The sequence below is a fragment of the Homarus americanus genome, unplaced genomic scaffold (genome assembly GCF_018991925.1).
Source record: "Homarus americanus isolate GMGI-L3 unplaced genomic scaffold, GMGI_Hamer_2.0 scaffold34360, whole genome shotgun sequence".
In the NCBI taxonomy this organism is placed as follows: domain Eukaryota; kingdom Metazoa; phylum Arthropoda; class Malacostraca; order Decapoda; family Nephropidae; genus Homarus; species Homarus americanus.
This window is the reverse complement of record NW_024739403.1, coordinates 128,105-150,604: the sequence shown is the minus strand read 5'-3', so window position 1 is coordinate 150,604 and position 22,500 is coordinate 128,105. Positions and strand designations below refer to the sequence as shown.

At 45.8% G+C, this 22,500-nt stretch overlaps 2 protein-coding genes across 3 annotated transcripts in view; both read left to right on the top strand.

Moving 5' to 3' along the window:
- The window catches only part of LOC121874674 (serine/arginine repetitive matrix protein 2-like), a 178,602-nt gene extending 163,448 nt beyond the window's left edge, over positions 1–15,154 (top strand). For both annotated transcript variants that reach the window (XM_042378908.1, XM_042378907.1), the window contains exon 4: positions 14,988–15,154. The gene's annotated coding sequence lies outside the window, so the exon portion shown is untranslated. The remainder of the gene's footprint in view (positions 1–14,987) is intronic.
- Positions 1–22,500, top strand: part of LOC121874603 (zinc finger CCCH domain-containing protein 13-like) — a 141,912-nt gene that overhangs the window by 2,963 nt on the left and 116,449 nt on the right. The window lies entirely within an intron of this gene.

Below are 22,500 nucleotides of genomic sequence, written 5' to 3'. Positions count from 1 at the left end.
GCGAGGAGTGGTGTCGAGGGTGGGCGGGGTGAGAGGGAGTGGTGTGAGGGTGGGTATGGCACGGGTGGGCGTTTTCACAGAGAGGAAAATGCAATTGGTACAGTTGGCGCAAGGAAACACTCACAACACACTCACTCATACTTGCAACACACTCACCCATACTTGTAACACTCCCAGTCACTCAAAACACACACACACACACCTGTCCTTCCTCCTTCCTTCAAGACCCGTTCCATTGTTTACGTTCTGGAGCCGTTCACTAGAGGGAGGAGAGAGGGGGGGGGGTTATTCAGCTGATTGTAGGTTTAGTATTAAGGGGTAGAACCAGTAGTGTCTAATAGAACCACCTGCGTCTAATAGAATCGGTCGTGTAAGGTTAAACCAAAAAGGTATAGACAGAACCCAGCTTGACTTAATTAATTGAACCAGACCCTGAGGAGACCTGGTGATTAAGGTGTTCTCCCAGGTGTATTCCCTTCACTAGGACTTAAAGGATTATGCCTCCTGGGTCCTTGTTCCTTCTCAAATGTATCCTGCGGGTGTTGAGGACTCGGAGTCAAGAGGCGGGTAATATAGGATAGGAGTCTGTAGTCCTGTTGCCCCATTGGAGTTATATTTGTCTTTCTCATCTTCTCTCTTCCTACACTCCCTTCTTTCCCCTTCCCTCGCCTTCCCTCCCTCTCCCCTCCACCTCCCCTCCCTCTCCCCTCCCTCTCCCCTCCACCTCCCCCCCCGTCCTCACTCCTCTCCTCACGACAAGAGGTGTGGTCTGTGACGTAGCCTCGATGTCATGTAAGAGAAAGAGTCTAGAACCGTAACGTAGCGCCACCGTTGGCAGAAGATAGCAGGCGAACGTTCGTCTGGCATAGTTTCCATAAAGGTGACCTCGAGGGGCGAAGGTGAACGTTAAGCACAGTTCATTGCTCGTTCTGACGGTATTGACTCTTTTATTTCACTATGGTAAACCACTGGATGACCTTACATGACCTTGACCCTGTGACCTCCTGACCTTAAGGACATTTTCAAGCGCTGTGGAGGAGAGAGAGGGAGAGGGGAGAGACACGACGTACAGAAGGTGCCAAGGTCAGTTGACACGACTGACTGTGATGACTGGAAGGGGTGGCGGGATAAGAGCGATGGGTCGTGGAATAAACACAAGCTGGTGAGGTCATGTCAATTATACACAAGGTGAAGCTGAGGGGCGGTCAGGAGGGTGTTGGCGGCGATGTGTTCTCGCTGTGGTGTGGTAGACTGTGGTAGACGAGGTTAAAGTTGTTGGAATGGAGGTAGATGGGATGGCAGAAGGGATGAGGGAGAAGTGAAAGGGCAGAAGGAGAGGTAGAAGAGGAAGTGGTGGAGTGAGGGAGGGAGGAAGGAATGAAGGGAAATTGAGTGAAGGAGGGAGAGAGTAGAGAGGGAGAAGGAGAAGAAGAAGGCTAACATTCCCTCACTACAGTATTTCCTGTCTCCTCTATTGTGGTGGTGAGGACGGCGGTATGGCTTTGTCTCCGTGGCCTGTGGCGGGGCGAGACTCAGGGACAATACCGTTGTCTTGCCTCTATTATACTAACTAAAACTCCTGCCTGAAGAACGCCACTGCTGGAAGAAGGGAGACTGGCGAACGTTCGTAGGGTGGAGGGGGACGATTAGACTGTCTTGAGGAGGAATAGTGTAGGAAAAATTTGTTTGAGTAAATAATGAGGAGAAAATTGTCTCTGGTGAGTCGGTCAGTTTAACATTATTCGCTCTGATTTTCGTCAGTCCTGTCTGGGGGGGAGGAGGGGGGTTAACAACTCCCTCAACCGGGTAAAACATATATAGTCGATCACTTCGCCAGTCAGGGAAGACAGGCATTGAGCTGACTGACGCAGCATCCAGCCAGGAAGTGATGTGTTCACAGATAATTCTCATAAAAATCAGGGAGTAAATATTCAATGTCAGCCCCAGTTAACGAGATGCTTCACATGGGCGTAAACACACACACACACACACACACACGGGGGGGGACCTCCGCACACTAATTTTAATTGGTTCATTAACGAAAAGAATAATATTTACCTGGTGTTTGAATACAAAATATAAAACGTAAACAAACTCTGACCTGGAAATAGTTAAACAAAATAAAATAAAAGTCTTGTCGATGGGAAACTTTCCTGGGGTGAGAGATTTTTTTAATTTCTCACCATTAATATTATGACAGGTGAGGAAAGAGGGGAGGCCGTACAGGTGATGACAGGCTACCCACACACACTCACGTCTCACTTGTTCCGCTTCTGTGCAACTCCTTCCTTTCATCAGATTAAATTGAAACTTGTGACGTGAAGATTCAATTTTCTTATTTGATATGGCATATTCTCCTTTTCCTCCCCTTCTTCTTCTTTCTTCCCCTCTTCCTCCTTCGTCTTTGCAGGTGGTTGAGAGGAGAGAGTGTCTTTCTCTTACCCACACACTAAACCTCTCAAGGCAGCATCAATTAGTTCAAGTTTATATTCTGTAGTAAGAAGATAGAATAACGCTACAGACGTGTGAGATCAACTACACAGCCCACCACTTTCATTACGGCGAGTTCTGGTGGTGGTGGTAGGGATGGTGGTGGTGGTGGTGGTAGGGGATGGTGGTGGTGGTAGGGGATGGGGATGGTGGTGGTGGTAGGGGATGGGTGGTGGTGGTGGTGGTAGGGGATGGTGGTGGTGGTAGGGGGATGGTGGTGGTGGTTGGGGATGGTGGTGGTGGTGGTGGTAGGGGATGGTGGTAGTAGGGATGGTGGTGGTGGTAGGGGATGGTGGTGGTGGTAGGGGATGGGATGGTGGTGGTGGTAGGGGTGGGTGGTGAGGTGAGGTAGGGGATGGTGAGGTGGTGGTGGTGGTAGGGATGATGGTGGTGGTGGTGGTGGTAAAGGGATGGTGGTGGTGGTGGTGGTAGGGGATGGTGGTGGTGGTAAGGGATGGTGGTGGTGGTGGTAAGGGATGGTGGTGGGTGGTGGTGGTAGGGGATGGTGGTGGTGGTAGGGATGGTGGTGGTGATGGTGAGTAGGGGTGGTGGTGGTGGTGGGGTGGTGGTGGTGGGGGTGGTGGTGGTGGTAGGGGATGGTGGTGGTGGTGGTGGTAGGGGATTGGTGGTGGTGGTGGTGGTGGTGGTAGGGATGGTGGTGGTGATGGTAAGGGATGGTGGTGGTGGTGGTGGTAAGGGATGGTGGTGGTGGTAGGGGATGGTGGTGGTGGTGGTGGTAGGGGATGGTGGTGGTGGTGGTGGTGGTAGGGGATGGTGGTGGTGGTGGTGGTGGTAAGGGATGGTGGTGGTGATGGTAGGGATGGTGGTGGTGGTGGTGTGGGGATGGTGGTGATGAGTAGGGATGGTGGTGAGCTGGTGGTGGTGGGGGTGGGTGGTGAGGTGGTAGGGGATGGTGGTGGTGGTGGTGGTAGGGGATGGTGGTGGTGGTGGTAAGGGATGGTGGTGGTGATGGTAGGGATGGTGGTGGTGGTGGTGGTAGGAGATGGTGGTGGTGGATGGTGGTGGTAGGGGATGGTGGTGGTAGGGAAGGGGCTCGTGTTGGCAGTGTGTTTCCTGCGCCAGTTCATAACACACTAAATTAACCCACAAACTTCACCAACTTCCCGTCATCAGTTGGTGCGACACGGAGCTATCTCTGGCCTGGCGACATCTTATCACGTGTTTTATCTCTGTAATGTGTAGTGCTGGTGATAGTAACGCAAGATTAAAGTGAAAAAATTGAGTAAAGTGTGTGTGTGTGTGTGTGTGTGTGTGTGTCGACAAGGAGGAGGGCTGGCATGGTAAGGTCCTCTGGTCTGACGCAGCTTGAGGTTAACCGCATAAACCTCTTTTGTTAACCATGTCATTACACACACACACATATTCTACACGAGCTAAGTATTATTAATTTTCTAACGGTTGTTCACTCACAAATGCCTCTTATTCATTTTTCATTACCGGGTTTTATTTTATTCGACATTAAAATTTAAGGTTTTTTGGGGGGGACTAATTCAGATTATTTTAACACCTTTAACAATGCAGTGTGTCGGTCACGTGGAGGCTGCTGACCTCTGTGTTCTTTTGAGGTTTACGGCACCACCTGAGGAGTAGGACCCTTAACCACACCCCCGCCCCCCCATGAAGTTTAGTCCCCAAGCTTATATCACCTGAAGATTAACCATAAGCTTATATCACCTGAAGATTAACCACCTTAAAACTACTTAAACAAAACAAAAATAAGAAGCAAACATCATCACCTAAGTAACATTATCCAATCAGCAATAAGTAAACAGCTAATATTATCCAAAAAAATACATTTATCCACCTCCATAAATTACAAACAAATCCATTTATCCAAGCGAGGTATAACGCCCGCCATCCCCCCCTCACAATCCACACTTACATTATTGGCACTATCCGTCTAATAGGACCATAGTGCCAACAGGGTGAGTACGTGACACTAGAGTGGGGATAATGAAGTAAAAATCCACGCGTATGAGGGTGTCGGTTGAGTCTGGGTTAGGTTAGTTATGGCTAATAGGTTGTATTGGGTTAGGTTAGGTTAAAAGTTAGGTTAGATTAGGTTAACTTTAGGTTCCGTGAGTAAGTTACTTGTGTGTGTGTGAGAAAGTTCACACACACACACACACACACACACACACACACACACACACACACAGTAATACAAGCACGAGGAACCAGTTGTCTGCCTCGGCCAAGTGTTTTTCTCTTGGGGTTGTTTACATACCGCAGACAACCTCAGACCACCAGAAAATTGAACACTTTTCTGGTGGTGGTAGGAGGAGGGAATGGAGGGGGTAGGAGGAGGGAATGGAGGGGGTAGGAGGAATAAAGAGGAACAGGATGGGAAATAAATGAAAGGGGGGAGAGAGAGGATGAACAAGAGCGAGAGAATCCTAACAAATATATCTCTTATTACATAGATTCATAATAACGAAAATACACACCAGGGAGAACTTAAAGATATGCGTAGCGGCAACAGTCGTCAATAAGCTTTTCATTGGTGAAGTTTAAAGCATTTTCTGCCTGACTTTTGCCGGTTCAGGGTGTACCGAGGCCAGGCTGGACCTTTGAACGCCCTCGATGGAAAAACAAGAAAACTCCTGATATTTTAATTCTGTACCTTTTGTTGTTATCCCATTGAAGATTATAGATTCAGTTATATATGTTTGTTTATTTAATTGGAGAATGAATTAAATATACAGGTTATGGAGTGGATTAAAATGTGGGATCGTGTAAATGATTTGATAAAGATAGACATTTATTCATTGAAGTTATACAAGATTATGTTGGTTGGATATGTATAGTGTAGGTATATAAACAATGTTAGTAATGTAAGTTGATTTTAACCGATGATAGTCAAGTAAGATGTTAAAATCTTATATTATTATTATTATTATTATTATTATTATTATTATTATATAGGTTATGTTTTTATAGTGTTTAGCTGTATGCTGTCTTGGAAGAGGAATATGTCATTTAAATGTATATATTATTTTTCTCGTATATTTATTGCTATATATATATATATATATATATATATATATATATATATATATATATATATATATATATATATATATATATATATATATATATATATATATTTATTTATTTATTTATTTATTTATTTATTGTAAATGTATGGAAATCTCCCGTGATCGCCATAGTTTTCCATCTAGGTGAGTCACCACTGAGAGAAGAAGAAAACGGATACACGAAAATGGTTGATAGAAAATGTTGCCAGTTAAATCATAGTAAACTATAATATTTTGTAACTTATGAGGACTGTAGACGTAGCACTATCCAGTATATTTTCATCGTTAAAAAAGGTTAAAACGTCGTACAGAAGGGATTAAATTCGTATAGGCTAAGTCATCATACTCAAGGTTAATAGCATAAAAATATGATTACTGAACTGTCGATCTTGTTGTGATGTATTAGGTTTGATTAATACCTTTTGCTTATGGTCAAGTTACTGCGTTTATCACTGGCGGACACAGACGACCTGAAGACACACGGCGACCCATGGGAGTACTGTGTACCGTGAGAGGTATTTTTCCTTCCCCACTATCTCGGGAAGCGGACAGTCACATATTTTCTGTCCGTCCGCGTGTGCATCCGTGAGTTAATGAACAGGATGACAAACAGATCAAGACAAATTAAAGCTGATGATGTATCACAGTGAGATCTCAGATGATTTCATTGACCAACTGTTTCTGTTATTATCGCGTCGTGTTGACTTACATGACCGTGTTGTGGGAGGGGTGGGGGGAGCTGTGTACTGGCAAGAATATCCTCGTCATCATCACTCGTCCCCTCACAACGGGATGCATAATTTATACGTTTAAAGCAGTGCTGAGGACGCAGAATATACCTTACACAATAGTTTAATGTATTACTGCACTCTATTTATTAATTACATCATACACTAAGCATGTACTATTAACAATTAACAAATACACCTCACTCTTATACAACACAAATGTATATCCCACACTGGTCTTATATCACGATCTGCAGGCATGTTTTTTTCTTATGTTCACGTGATGTTTGTGGATGACTTGACAACTTCAGATTGTTTATATTATATATCTTGTGGCTCCATCAACCAGCCCTTGTTATTGTCTTGCTCATCACGATCTGTTATGAATGATGAAACCCTTGGCCCTTGTGATAGCTGTTGTTGTTGTCACTATTATTATTATTACTGTTATTATTATTATTATTAGTATTAGTCGTATTATTATTATTACTGTTATTATTATTATTACTGTTATTATTATTATTATTAGTCGTATTATTATTATTACTGTTATTATTATTATTATTAGTCGTATTATTATTACTGAATGAGCAGGTGTAGTTCAGTCACTCCACTACCTGCTGGGTCTCGGGGCGTCGCTGGTTGATACAGGAAAAGGAAGTGATATGTTGTCGGTGGTGCCGGAAGAGGAGGCCGGGCCAGATTGCTGAAGTGAGAGCCGGAAACTCCAGATCAGATTGTTATTAAGACCCGGAGTCTAAAGTAGGAAAAGAGATGTGAGATTATTAGTTCTTATGTCGCTGGGGGGGTGGTGCTGAACTGGTCCCTCCTCCTCTCTACCCTCATATCCCCCTCCTCCCCCTTCTCCCTCCTGCCCTTCTTCCCCCTCCTCACCTCTCCTCCTGCCCTTCTTCCCTCCTCACCCTCCCTCCTCCCTCCTCCCCTTCTCCCTCCTCCCCTTCTCCCTCCCTCCCCCTTCCCCCTCCTCCCCTTCTTCCCCCTCCTCCCCCTTCCTCCTCCCCTCTTCCCCCTCCTCCCCCTCTCCTCCTCCCCTTCTTCTCCTCCCCTCCTCCTCCCTTCTCCCCCCTCCCTTCTTCCCCTCCTCCCTACCTCCTCCCCCTTCCCCTCTCCCTCCTCCCCCCCTCCTCCCTTCTTCCCTCCTCACCCTCCTCCCCCTCCTCTCCTCCCTCCTCCCCCTCCCCCTGCCCCTCTACAGGATATCTTGAACGTATTGATTCACTCTATTCGTCTCACATATTCTTCCTCAACACGTCAAGGAAATTTTCACCACATATATTTTCACGTCCAATATTTCCCGTCTTGATATAATATAGTCAATGATTATCACCGGTAAGAGGTGTGTCATTGGGCGCTGTTATTGTTTTGGTTTTAATATCCATCTTGATTTTTTTTTTGTTACTTTAAGGAGAATGCAACAAAGTTAAATTAGAAAAATAAATTGCAGTTATTTTCTGATATAGGCGAGTGAGGCAGCCATGGTGTAATATTCCTGAGTGTGGGAGGTTTGTGGTGTTTTTCCTGTCATTTATTGTATTCGGTTTGTCGGTGATGATGGTTTTCTTGTGTGTGTGTGTTGGGGGGTAATGTGGTTCTCTACCCTCTAACACCCATTCCCTAACATCCACACCCTTCCACTCATCCCTTAGCACCCACCCCTTAACCCCCACCCTCTAACACCCACCCTCTAACACCCACCCTCTAACACCCACCCTCTAACACCCACCTTCCCCATTCCCTAACATCCACACCCTCCCCCTCATCCCCTAGCACCCACCCTCTAACATCCACCCTTCCCCCATTCCCTAACATCCACACCCTTCCACTCATCCCTTAGCACCCACCCCTTAACCCCCACCCTCTAACACCCACCCTCTAACACCCACCCTCTAACACCCACCCTCTAACACCCACCCTTTCCCCCAGGAGCCTCACAAGAAATAGCTTTTACTAGAGTCATCGATTTCCTTGACTATGACAGCAGTTTAGTCATGATATACTCAATAGGTTAAGAGCCGGTTGCTTAGGTGGGAGCCGGATATTGGGTAAGGAGGATGATACTGAATTAGAAGCCGGATATTTGTCCAGGGTCAGAATATGGAAGTCATACCTAGACATAAGGAAAATCCTGATGCTGCCGGATACGTAGGCATCAGCAAGATAAACAGGCCGGATACAGAGGGATGATTCGGTGTTTCCTGGTCAGCCCGTCATTACCTGTCCGGCGGCGCTAGCGAGTCACAGGAGGAAGATTGTAGTTTTTTGTGACCTTGTATAGTACTTCACTGGCCGAGTCTATTGTTTGGTAACTGTCTGACCTTGGTAACGCTGATTTATGCTGGCAACACTGTGCTCTATTGTAACACTGAACTAACGGTGACTTCTGTGCTTCACTGTGCTGGTAACACTGATGGGTTTGTAATAATTTTGTGTAGGAAACATTTTACACTGTTGGTAAGACTTGATTGTGCTATTTAAATTACAGTATTGTCATGGTAACACTGTAGTGCTTTCAACTCGTTTGCGCTGGTAACACTGTGATGTGATAGCACTGAGTTGTGGTGGCAACATTGAATATGCCTTTAACACGGTGTCGGGGTGGCAACACTGCCCCCGTCTCCCCCATGTGTAGTAATAGTACCACTACTTCATGCACTCGTGACAGTGTGGTGGCAACACTGCCGCTACACCAATATCATTTATCATAGTTACTGCTTTGAGTATTATATTTTTCCTCGTTTTCTTTTATAGCAGTATTTACTAGAGCCAGGTAATAACATCAAACATGCCGCGCTACATGTGCCACCTTTGACATATTTGACAAAGAAAATTGAATTTTATTTTGTGAAGAGTCTAGTGTGAACATTCATCAGTATGTTCTGTTCTTTACATAACGGCTGTAAAGAACGAAGACAAAATCTCGAGAACCTCCACCATTTCTCTCTTAATGTTACACGACTTATGAAGCACTCATTTTTGTTCTCCAGATTTTATATACAGTATATACATATATTTTAGTAGTTTGCCGGAACACATCGTTATCCACTTGTACTGTAAAGGATGACGTGTTAAACTTTTGGAAGTACCATTATCTCCTAGCAAGAATTTGTATTAAAATGAAGGGAAAAAGGTTTAAAGATACACAAGTCGTGTTGACAAGGACGATGGGAGTCTCCTTGTATCAGCTCCTGCCCTCACCTGATAGCTTACTGTGTGATGATGGTGTTGACCAGAAATATATTATTATTATTATTATTAGTAGTAGTAGTAGTAGTAGTATTGTTATTATTATTATTATTATTTTTACTGTTAATTTTTATGTTGCTGTTATTATTATTATTATTATTATTATTATTATTATTATTATTATTATTATTATTACTATTACTATTACTACTACTACTATTATTACCTTCGTCACTCCCATTGTTAGAACTTCCTCGGTAATTTAAGACATAGTTGTGCTGTAAGACGTAGAATGGCCTGTGGTAACGCTGCTCAAGTGTAAATAAAGCCGTAATATGCACTTTCCTAAATGAACGTGGCCGAGTTACTGTGTTGTCTCATGTAACATCCGCCGCCAGGATTCTCAAATGTTCTTACGATAATATATATTTTTTTTCCGGATCCACTGAAGATTAGACACCCCAGTTTATTCCAGGTGATGATTAAACACTTTAGAGGTAGCCTAACTTAACCTAACCTAATTTGACTTGTTCTAACCTGACCTGATTTGACGTATCATAACTTCACCTGACCTAACCTAACCTCACCCCTCCAGGTAGTACTAGGGTATTTATTCATCATGCCAAGTAAGCTGGGGTATCTAATCTTCAGGTGATCCCTTTACCCGGCCAAATATGTGACAAAGATTTTAACTCATTCACGCTCGATACACTGCAAAGCTGGGATGTCCTAATGGGGGTGGAGGCTGTCTGAAAACACCGCTTGGACATGGTGCTTATTCTTATCTCCAGTTTGGGTAAAAAACAAAACCTGGAATGTTCGAGGATTATGGGTAAAGGTGTGTCCTCTCGCCTACGACGTGAAGAACTTGTTGTGTAGCCTTTCCTCTCGGTCAAAGTTTGTTATTTATTGGTGGTTTTATTTTCTCTGATCACTTCCATATGTGATTCATCCCCATGACATTGCAATAAAGTGTTTCACATGCAGTGTCTACGATTATATTTTTGTGTTCTGTTTTCCGTCTTCTTAATATGTTACGTGCGTGTGTGTGAGGTGCACGGTCGTGTACGAATTCTTCAGTAGTCATCTTGTAAGATGTCACGAGACACTGACTAGGGCGTAAGAGGGCCCCTGGAGCATGTTACCTGGACCAGACGAGACCCACCACCAAAATAGTCTTACCATCCACAGCCCACCACCACTACCCCTCCACCACTACCCCTCCACCACAACTCTCCACACCACTACGTCTTTGTGCCTCTCCCCTCCACGCCTCCCCTTGGTCGTATATATTCCCCTTCACAGTGACTGGGAAAGTGAAGATGTCTACAGTAGGTGTGTCTATGGATATAAGCAGCGTCATCAGTGTACCGTAGCCACCGTGTGTACAGGTCGTGCCATCCACAACACAGCCATTAAAGTGTTCATCTCTGCCCCGCCATCATTTAAAGCACAACCATGAGAATATGTAACAAGTAAACAACGTTGCCTGGAACTTTAACCTTTACCTCTGACCTATTGTCTCCAGGATGGGATGAACTTGTCCCCCGCCAATATTCAACTCACCTGTTAAATGTCATAAAAATAGGTAAACTATTTTTTTTAAGAATTGCTCTGTTAATACCAATACGGATACACCCACTGCCAGCCGGGTGATTGAAATATATCCCTTTGGCCTCCAGGTGGAGATGGTAAGTCGTGGCGCTACTATAGATAAACGGCATTGTTACGTTTTAAATGCAGGAAAGTGGTTTTCTTACCGTAGAACTCAGATACCTTCACACTGGTTACTCACCCAGGAGATTATGGTGTATCACTATGTAGAATTTCACTGCTTCCGGCATTCAATGCGTTGTGTACTTGATAAATGATGATTTAATGAATTCCATTAATTTCCAACATCCATCTAAGTTATTGGTTATACTTTGTCATAACCAATCAGTCATTACCTTTGGTAATAATAATAATAGAGGGATCACAGATACGGGCAGATGATTGCACTTGCGTTTATTTGGCACAATTCCATACACTGGACTTATAATTTGCATGGATAGGTCAGTCACTCACATTCACGCCACAGTACCGTAAGTTATAAGGGAGAGTTTGTCAACCTGGAGAATTAAATCGTTAGATCTATTAGGCCGGCCTGGAGTGCTCTTGTAGCAAACAGGCCCTCACCATTGATCACTTCCTTTACAGGATGTGTTAACTTGTCGCTGGACTTAACAACAATCTCGGGGATTTGCACACACAGACTCGTAGCACTGGTAGGACTGTATGGCCCCTGTTCTAAATCCGCGGAGCAGGAGGTCTTCTATAACCCAAGGTCTAAAGCCCACTGGCTAAAATGTGGTTTTGAGGCGTGAGATGACCCCTATCGGCTGGCCGGTTACCTTATCTCTACCTAAACAAACATTTGGGATGGGTTGTGTGGGAGGCCCAGCGCAACCCATGACAGGCATGTTAGTCCTGACGTCACATCACCACCGTAGACATTAGTGCCATCTGGTTACATCATGGCCAGGTCCTCCCCGCTCTTTTCATTGCTTTTAATTCCTTAATCTTGGTTGTTATTGTTTTCCCAACATCGTTCTCTCCCCCTCCATAAAACACACACACACACACACACACACACACACACACACACACACACACAAAGCCGTGGCCTCCCAGATGACCCACATTCCGTGTTAGTATCCCCGTGACGGGACTACTGAGGATGTGTCCCAGCTGCTGCCCGTGTTGACGCCTCCATTTTAATGTCTGGTCCACACCCTGGTCGACCACACCCCCCCTCAAGTGTACCAACAAGTACCACACCCTTCAAGTGTACGAACAAGTACCACACCCTCCAAGTGTAGCCACATATATTCACGAAGGCCACATCCCCCTCTAGTGTCCTTACATGGACGATCGTCAGACCAGAGCCACCTGTAGGTAGTACACATGTACCCCGTGGCTGACGCGGCCTCCTGCAGGGACTCACGGTAACAGGTAGACCAGACAATAGAATCTTATAAGAGTAATTACATTGCTACATCTTCACTGATAAAGCAGTTCTTGTTGCACGTGTGAGCCTGATGTCGTCAGTGTGCAGAGGCCAGAGGAAAGTTTAGTTTGTTGTGATTGGAGCTGACTGGGTACACGCTGCAGGTCCTGTCCAGTAGGTCACTGTCCTCGTGTAGCAGATACGGCTAAGAGACTCCTCGAGGTTGACTCTTTACACAGGAGGTTGGCTGTAAAGTATCCGGCAAGTGGCGTGACTCTCTCTCCCTGGTGGAGGAGTGGCAGCAGCCTCCACCACTACAACGACACCTTGTTCCCGACACGTCCACGCCACCACCTACACCCTCCCTCACCCGGGTCCTGCTGACCTACTCTGCAACTCCCCGCTCAATACCATCCTCGCTGAGGTCCCCAACATTCATGGCACACTTCTCCCACAACTGGCCGCACATCGTGGGTGTAAACCACTCCCCACAGAGATACACATTATTCTGCTCTGGTCACGTCACGTTATTGGTCAAGACGCTGTGTATCCTCTACCTTTAACCAGTGTTTACTGTATCTCCTACAGTAGTGACCACACTATTTTTGTGCATTATACAGTATATGAGCTGCTTAATTCAACATATTTTTAGAGGGATAAACGCATTCACTGTATCACAGTGTTTAGTAGGTCGGCATCAGCTGATGTGAGGAAGTCAGTGTTACACAAAGCTCGGCTCACTGTGAACATCAACCATTATGCAACACGCTGCCGGAAATTATATTATTCATCGTTTTTGACCCAGTTAGTCGTTTACAATTAACTCTATAGTGATATTTGTTTACTGTACTCACACTAGAGGAATAAGAACACTGTATGGCCGGGTGTGTTGTGGTTGGTCGTCAAGGTAGACTCGTGTTGACCCAGCTGTGTGTATAATCATCATAAGGCAGGGAGTTAAGCTGCCAAAAGAGCCGACAACCCTGACAGACGGCCACCTGATGTACCAATGAGATGCTGCTGGAATAAGTTAATAGTATAGCGTGTACAGTATACTTCACGAGACACTGTACAGTATACTTCACGAGACACTGTACAGTATACTTCACGAGACACTGTACAGTATACTTCACGAGACACTGTACAGTATACTTCACGAGACACTGTACAGTATACTTCACGAGACACTGTACAGTATACTTCACGAGACACTGTACAGTATACTTCACGAGACACTGTACAGTATACTTCACGAGACACTGTACAGTATACTTCACGAGACACTGTACAGTATACTTCACGAGACACTGTACAGTATACTTCACGAGACACTGTACAGTATACACTCACGAGACACTGTACAGTATACTTCACGAGACACTGTACAGTATACTTCACGAGACACTGTACAGTATACTTCACGAGACACTGTACAGTATACTTCACGAGACACTGTGCAGTATACTTCACGAGACACTGTACAGTATACTTCACGAGACACTGTGCAGTATACTTCACGAGACACTGTACAGTATACTTCACGAGACACTGTGCAGTATTCTTCACGAGACACTGTACAGTATACTTCACGAGACACTGTGCAGTATCTTCACACTGTACAGTATGCTTCACGAGACACTGTGCAGAAGTATACTTCACGGGGCACTTGCTGTGCAGTATACTTCACGAGACACTTTCAATGCAGTATACTTCCACAGGAGACACACAATGCAGTATACTTCACGAGACACTAATGCCAGTATACTTCACGAGACACTGTGCAGTATACTTCACGAGACACTGTGCAGTATACTTCACGAGACACTGTGCAGTATACTTCACGAGACACTGTACAGTATACTTCACGAGACACTGTGCAGTATACTTCACGAGACACTGTACAGTATACTTCACGAGACACTGTGCAGTATACTTCACGAGACACTGTACAGTATACTTCACGAGACACTGTGCAGTACACTTCACGAGACACTGTACAGTATACTTCACGAGACACTGTGCAGTACACTTCACGAGACACTGTACAGTATACTTCACGAGACACTGTACAGTATACTTCACGAGACACTGTACAGTATACTTCACGAGACACTGTACAGTATACTTCACGAGACACTGTACAGTATACTTCACGAGACACTGTACAGTATACTTCACGAGACACTGTACAGTATACTTCACGAGACACTGTACAGTATACTTCACGAGACACTGTACAGTATACTTCACGAGACACTGTACAGTATACTTCACGAGACACTGTACAGTATACTTCACGAGTGTTGTTTATCTAGTCTACTGTACTGTATATATAGATTGTTATTTTCTCTTGTCTCTATTTTCATTTATTTCACATTTTCTCCTTTTTCTCTACATTTCTCGTGTTTTTTGTATATTAAGACTTTATATTTAAGTTCGATGTCTCTCTTAAGTATTTTATGTATTTATATTACCATTACCTTTATTACGTCTACTAATAAGATGTCTCCTCCACAGGTGAGTGTGAGAGTGCTGGCAGCAGAGGGGAGGTAATGTGGACGGTGAGGGGAAACAGAGGGGTAACCCCACCACCGCTCCCGTCCAGAATCTCATTAATTAAGGCTGAATCCCAGATGTTGGTGTGTGGGCTGGTTGACCTTATCTACCTGGTGGGTGGTAAGTAGTATAGCATTGTCTTGTGTCACCGTCAGAGAGAGAGAGCAAGAGCGAGAGTGTGTGTGTGTGTAGGTTGGGGAGTGAGTGAACAGTGTAGGAGAGTGTAGGTGTGGGTGAAGGGTATAGGTAAGTGTAGATTGTCCCTGGCAGGAGTCGACGCTCACAATGGTGTCAGGTAGGTGTATCTCCCTCAGTGTAATTTGCCAGGTGTCAGGCTCTCATAGTACTGTCATTTAGTATCACTACATCTACAGCAGCGGGCGCACTGTGTGGTGCCCCTAGTGTGTTGGAGGGTCGCTGGGCCGGTGATAGGGCAAATACCACCGACTAGTATACCACCACACCATATTCCACTAACCTTCTCAGTACAAAGACTTAACCCACAAGTACAGTGTCATTGTGCTCAAGGGAGTATGTAACCGCTGTCATATGATTAAGTCGTTGAATGTTTAAGTCATTATATCCAAAGGGTACAGTTAAGACACTGTAGTTCTTAGTGAGTTGATTCACTGTACTAAGCGGGTTGGCATCATACTAAAGGGGTTAGAATAAGTCGTATCATTAAGGTGTTTTGAGCAGACGACCCAGGAACAAGTCCACGAGGTGAAGGCTCTCGGGTCCGGACCGTAAAAACAGCGCCAAGCTTCCCTCTCCAACCCTTAGTGTTTACGATTATGGAACCTTCGCCAGATAAACGCTCGTCCGCATTCTGCCAGCAGTGGCGCTCTTTTATGGCGGGAGCAACATACACCAGTCAGAGCATCACGCTGCGTCTTGACAATTTTGTGTGCACGTCGTAGTATGTGACCCCGGGGACACTGTTGGGTACACTGAGGCGTGTGTAGCAGCGGTGTCATGGTACTGAGAGAGAGAGAGACTGGTTCACGGTTCTTGGTCACCAAGAAGCCTTATACATACCTTCACGGTTTGTGTTGGTGCAGTACTAGCCACACTGGAGGGCGGACGAGGGAGTTAGTAAATACAGCGGCGGTGGACGACACAAGGAAGAAGAAACTCCGTGTTGGTGTGAGGCCAAGATTAGTTTGTGTAATGTGATTAAAAAGTAATTCCCCAGAACGACGCCTCACACACACACACACACACACACGACGACTCGTCTCTTGTATCAAAAGACTCGGGTAAACAAGTCTCCTGGGCGTCCTTACACGAGTTAATCAGTTGCCGGAGTTTTATTAACGAGTGTCGGGTCTACAAATAGCCACACGGCGACCTTGTTTATGTAGGACGAGTCTTAGTCGAGGCGTTAAGTCGGTAATTGAATTTTGAATAATGTTTTGGCAGAATGTGTCGTCTGTGACGTCACGAGGCGATGGCGGCGTCTTGCTCATGTTTAGAGGATCTGTCCAGGTGGGCTTATTTTGTCTGGCCAAATGTGCCTCAGTCCTAACCTAACCTAACCTAATTAGCCCCAATCTAGTCTAACTTACCCCACTCATCAGGATTAGGTGGGCCCCTGTCCTGCTGGTTCCAGTGCTAATGACCCAGAGTGGTAACGATGACTGTAGGGTCTGGAGGCCGGCTGGTGTTATCACTTCCCCTCAGTTGTTCCTCCTTACACCTTTCTTATTTCTTCTTCAAACATTCCTCTCTTTCTCAAATTGTCTCTTCCGCATTCTTCTGTCTATCTTCCTCACCTGTCTGTTTGTTTGGGCGACCCTGATATTTTTTCTTCGTGTTTAGGCCTTGTGTGTGTGTGTGTGTGTGTGTGTGTGTGTGTGTGTGTGTGTGTGTGTGTGTGTGTGTGTGTGTAATAATAATAATAATAATAATTAACGGTTTATTGAAAGAGCATGGCAGCCGGAAGGCTGAAAATATACAATTACATAATCGGGGAATGGGTCTCTTGATTTACAATTGATGTACACGTAATATAAGTGATACAAATAAGATATATAATAATTAGGTGTTGATAATTTTTACAATGGTTGGGACTGGGCTGTTCTTGTAGCAATCAGTTCGTGCTCGTATGGGCTGGATGCGGTTGGGCAGGTGTGTGGCCAGGACAGTAGCTTGGGGCAATGCAGGTGTGATCCATCCTTCAGGTTAGGTCAGGTGAAGCCGTGAGGTCAGGTCAGGTTAGGTCAGATCCAGCCACAATCAGTATTGCTGTGTTTTTGTGCTTTTCCTTCGAGTTGAAATTGCCACTTTTGTATATCACTTGTGGGTTGATCGTCAATCTTTGCACTGTACTGTTGGTGTGAGGTTGTTGATAAATCCAGATGGGAAGGCGGAGATGGGGGAGGGGAAGACCCGACAGACCGGGCTGGCAGCTGTCTCCATGATCAAGAGACCACGGCCGCGTTAGCGGGCAGCGCCGACTACACACGTCCTTACCCATGAAGGCTGAGGGAAGTGTGTGTGTGTGTGTGTGTGTGTGTGTGTGTGTGTGTGTGTGTGTGTGTGTGTGTGTGTGTGTGTGTGTGTGTGTGTGTGCGTGTGTGTGTGTGTGTGCGTGTGTGTGTGTGTGCCACTCTTTATTTACTCTTTTTTTTCTGGCTATCAGTCTCCCTCACCTGCCTCTCCTCCTGGTCACCCCGGCCACACTGTGTCAACACCACGGGCCGACACACACATCCATCCTCGCCCCCACTAACTCCCACACCTGTATACCTCCGTTCACACTACTCTGTCACCTAGCATCTTCTCCTCCTCCTCCTCGTACCTTCCTCCACTTCCTCTCCAGTTTACACTACCTCTTCCATCATTAGTATCTTCTCTCCACTACTACACTATCTCCCTTCCACATGCCCCCTTCCACTACTGCTTTCTATCTCCTTTCCATACACCATCTCTCTACGACGACCATCACCCCTACACAAGTCCCCCCCCCCAGCTATGGTCGCCCTCCTGCCACACTCCATTACGTCACGAGGAATTGTTTGTCCTTGACCGTCCTGCCCGGATGTTTACCCGAGTGTTGACACCTACCTGGTGATGTTGACTCTCCCTCCCCACCATTACCTTTCAACCCTCACCATCACCTTGCAACCCTCACCATCACCTTGCAACCCTCACCATCACCTTGCAACCCTCACCCTCACCATCATCAACAAGAACAACAAATGAGACTTTAATACAACAACTACACTTTTAGCTACAACAACAACAAGCATCGCGTGACACCATTATGGCGCCTGGGGTTACTGAGTGCCGTGACGTCACTGGCACTAACATTGGCACCCTAGTAATGGCGTCAGTGTGGAAATAGACCTAAGAAAGTTAAGGAAAGTTGGCGTTAGCTTCAACCTGCTATCTGGATGAGGAGTGCGTGTCTGAGTGCGTCTCTACCCTTTAGATCATCTGGGCGAGACGTTGACGCTGGCGGGTGTGCAGTCTAGTGCAGGTGTATAAGTACATGTGCACCTGTATGTTGTTCATGTGTATGAATTGGTGGTGTTATCATGCAGCCGGATGTGTACAAGTGCACTGTGCACCTTTACACTTGTGATCATTGTAAATTTATTCAGTTTTACTCGAGAAACAAATTAGTGTACAGTATAATGCTCCTGCATCAGCAGTAAACGTCGCCAGCTGTGCGTCCCAGGAGCCACAACTATACACAGCGTTTACTGAGTCTTGTGCCACACCATTAATTACTTCATGTAGGATACAGCTGGTGGCATAACACTGTATGAGTGAGGGAGGTAACACCGCCAGCTGAGGCCGTCCGTCAGCTGCCCGCACCACATCTCAGAGTATTTTTAGAGCCACATATAACCCTCCTATTCGCCGGCCCCGTTGATTTTTATTTATCAAACTTCCTTGTGTGTATTTACGTGGTGCCTGGGGTTACAGGCGCGTCACCGTGCCCGGGTGTTGACGCTGTGTTACTGGCTGTAGTGCGAGCCTGTGTGTGTCTGTACAGCATAGCGCACCAGTTATACACAAGGCAGTACACTGCCTCCTCACTTGACGTTGTCTTTCTGGGTGGTGTTATGACGTTGTAGGTCGATGTTGGGAGGAACACGTCAACGTGAGCAGGAGGACGTCTGTCTCTGCTCCACGGGCCTCACATCTGCCGTCAACACAGCAACAGTCGTTTCTTTCTGTGTACAAGTGGCTCCTGAGTTCCTACAGCTGGTGGTGACAGCTGACGTCATTTCCTGATGTCATCACCAAGTGGATTCAAACATCACCGGATGTCATTGGTTGACGATATCATCGATCAAGACTTCCGGGTCAGCTCACAACGTTGCCCCCCAGTCTGACCTCCATTCATTACTGGCAGACACCACGGGGTGGTAGCGGGTCACTGCCCACATTAAGTGCCTTCCTCTGTAGCCAACACTCACACACACACCAGCCGGATTTAGGACCGAGACCCATATCATAAAAGAAAAACAGCGCCAGCACAAGCAGTCGCTAGCGCCTGTCGTTCCCTTCCACCCTGCAATGATTTGTTTATGGAAACTACGTCAAAGGAATAATTATCCACCTCTACCTTCAGTGTGGCTCTTTATGGTGCGAACTTGAGTCTTGGTATGAAACTGAAGCTGTTGAACATACAGGGGTGGGGGTGAGGTGGCAGACGAGACGAGAGCTGAGAGATACTGCTGTCACACAAATCATTAACATTTAGTCAAAATTTAATCGCTTTGTTATTGTTTATTTTGCAAGTTATTACGTTACACCACCCACCATCTTCCTTCTCTTATGTCATCTACACCTTTAGGTTCATAGCTGCTGACTGTGAGGGGGGCGTCTTCATTAACACTAACTTGAATAAATTGCAATGGACATAAACCAAAATTGTCATGTAGCTGAATCATAACAAGATATCATATGAGTTCTCTAATCAGAGTTTTCCGCCATTATTATGCAGAGTTATGACCCGGGCCGTGGTGTAGCGGCGGGGACCGTATCACCTGCAGTGCCAACCTATAGGAGACCTCATAGTTGTCAGTGATACATTATAACATCAGCGTCAACTCTCGCTATAAGTCAGTCTTTGTATGTTATTTATCTCTCCCCATATACCCGCCCGGAGTGACGTTCATTCACTGCGTTATATATATATATATATATCAGTAATTCGGTTCTTTTTCACCCTCGAGGGAAGGTAGGCAGTGTGGTAGACCAGAGAGGAATGTGAAGGTACACCATCAACCACTCAGTAATGACGGTGTAAGTGGTGGACAGGTGTAGAGGGGCAGACCAGGTACGGTGCTCACCTGAATGCTGGGGATTAGTGTTACCTGTTGTGACGGTGGTAGGTGGAGGGGGTGATGGGGGTGACGGTGGAAGTGTTAGTGGGGTGATAATGGTGGGGGGGGGTGTTGGTAGGGGGTGATGGTGGAGGTGTTAGTGGGGTGATACAACAATACCACCACCATCCTCGAGGGGTCAAATCATCAGTGCTAAACAGAATTTCTCGACGGGATTCATATAGTTAACTCAAAGATGTGTGACGATTGAGTGGCGAATTTGTTACATAGTCCTGCCTGTCCACCGTCACTGTGTCTTGGTGGTGATGGTGGTAACGGCGACCTGAAGGTGACGCCCTGATGGTGTGACAGTGGTGACGGCTGCCTGGAGAGCGGGTAGTGGATGTGTATATTATTAGGAAGGATTGCATGCTATTGTTGCAGCGTCACGTGTGAGGTGCTGGTGGTAGGGGGCTTCCTTGATGGTGAGGGGGGGGGGTGGTGATGGTAGGTGTGGGAGGTGGTGGTAGGGATGGAAGGTTTGACGTATCTTGGTGGTATTTGTGGTAGGGATGCTATTGGCGTTAGACTTGAAGTGACTTGAAGTGTAGTGTATTTGGTGGTAGTGGTAGGTGAGGGTGTTATTGTGAGTGGTTGTGGTAGAGGGAATGGTGGTAGGTAGGTGTGTGGGGGTAGTGGGATGGTGGTGGTGAGTGTTGGCGGTATGTGTGTGTGTGTGGGCGATTTGGTATGTGAGGGCAGGCGAGTTTCAGCTGGTCTGCCCTCTCTCCTTCCCATACACCTCCCTCCCCATATCCTTCCCTCCCACCAGTTAACTATCCCATCGTCTTATCTTTCCCATAATTCTTAATCCAGTGAAATATTCATACGTAAAGAGATTCCTAACTTCACTATTTTTTTCAGATGCTCAAATTCTGTTAGGTTAGGTTGGGTTAAGTGTAAATTTATTCCCCGAAACTGGATATGACAGAATACATCTATTTATGGTAGAGTCTTGGTGCAAACTTGACGCCATTGTAAAGTCGCCAGCCAGTGTTTGAGTGGGTCTGGGAGATGCGACAGATGAGGGAGAGGGAGAGAGGGGGAGGGGAGGGGGGGTGGGATTTAACTTAGGAATGTGTGGGACTTCAGGGTATGGTGAAGGTGTGGCGAAGGGGGAGGTGTGTGGCGAGAAAGGGAGGTGTGTAGTCAAGTGTGGCGAGGAAGGGAACTGTGTAGTCAAGGTGTGGCGAGCAACAAGTGTTCCCGAGTGGTGAAGTTGCCTGAGGGTATACCACACCTTCCCTTCTACACCCTCTCCTCCTCAGGCTCTACACCCTCTACACGTCCCTTCTACACCCTCTCCTCCTCTACACCTTCCCTCTACACCTCCTCCTCTACATTTCTAAATGAATGGTCTGTATTTGAATGTATTGTCTATGTGTACATGTATGACCTATGCGTACATGTATGACCTATGTGTACATGTATGACCTATGCGTACATGTATGACCTATGCATACATGTAAGGTTTGTATGTAAAAGGATGGTCAGAGAAGGTGCCTAATATTCCTCGGATGGTTCGTTTATACTTAGCATAGTTAGGACACAAGATGACGGTGCAGAATGTAACTTAGTTTAATTGGGTCAGGTGCTGTAGTGGACATACTGTAGTCCAGGGAGAGTCGCGGTGTAAATTTCTTTCTTCGTGGTGTTTTATTAATGTTGATGTTGCTGTATTTGTTGTTATTGTGTTTGTTGTTGTGTTTGTTGTTGTTTTTGTTATTATTTTGTTGTATGTGTTGTTGTTTTGGAGTGAAGTAACCAATCCACTATGGTGTCATTCTTACATCTTAACGAACCAATCCGGGTGTTGAAGCTCTCTCTCTCTCTCTCTCTCTCTCTCTCTCTCTCTCTCTCTCTCTCTCTCTCTCTCTCTCTCTCTCTCTCTCTCTCTCTCTCTCTCTCTCTCTCTCTCTCTCTCTCTCTCTCTCTCTCTCTCTCTCTCTCAACAGGTATATAGATTTGATTCGTCTTCCAAAAGGTGATGGGGGGGGGAAAAGCTCCACCAAACTGACCCACTTAACCAAAGGTATAAAGTCAGTTTCCCTCCATATTGGCCCGAGACTATGTGGGGTAAACTAGCTATCTTCTCTTATCGCTAGTTAGGTGAAGAGGATTAGCATAGA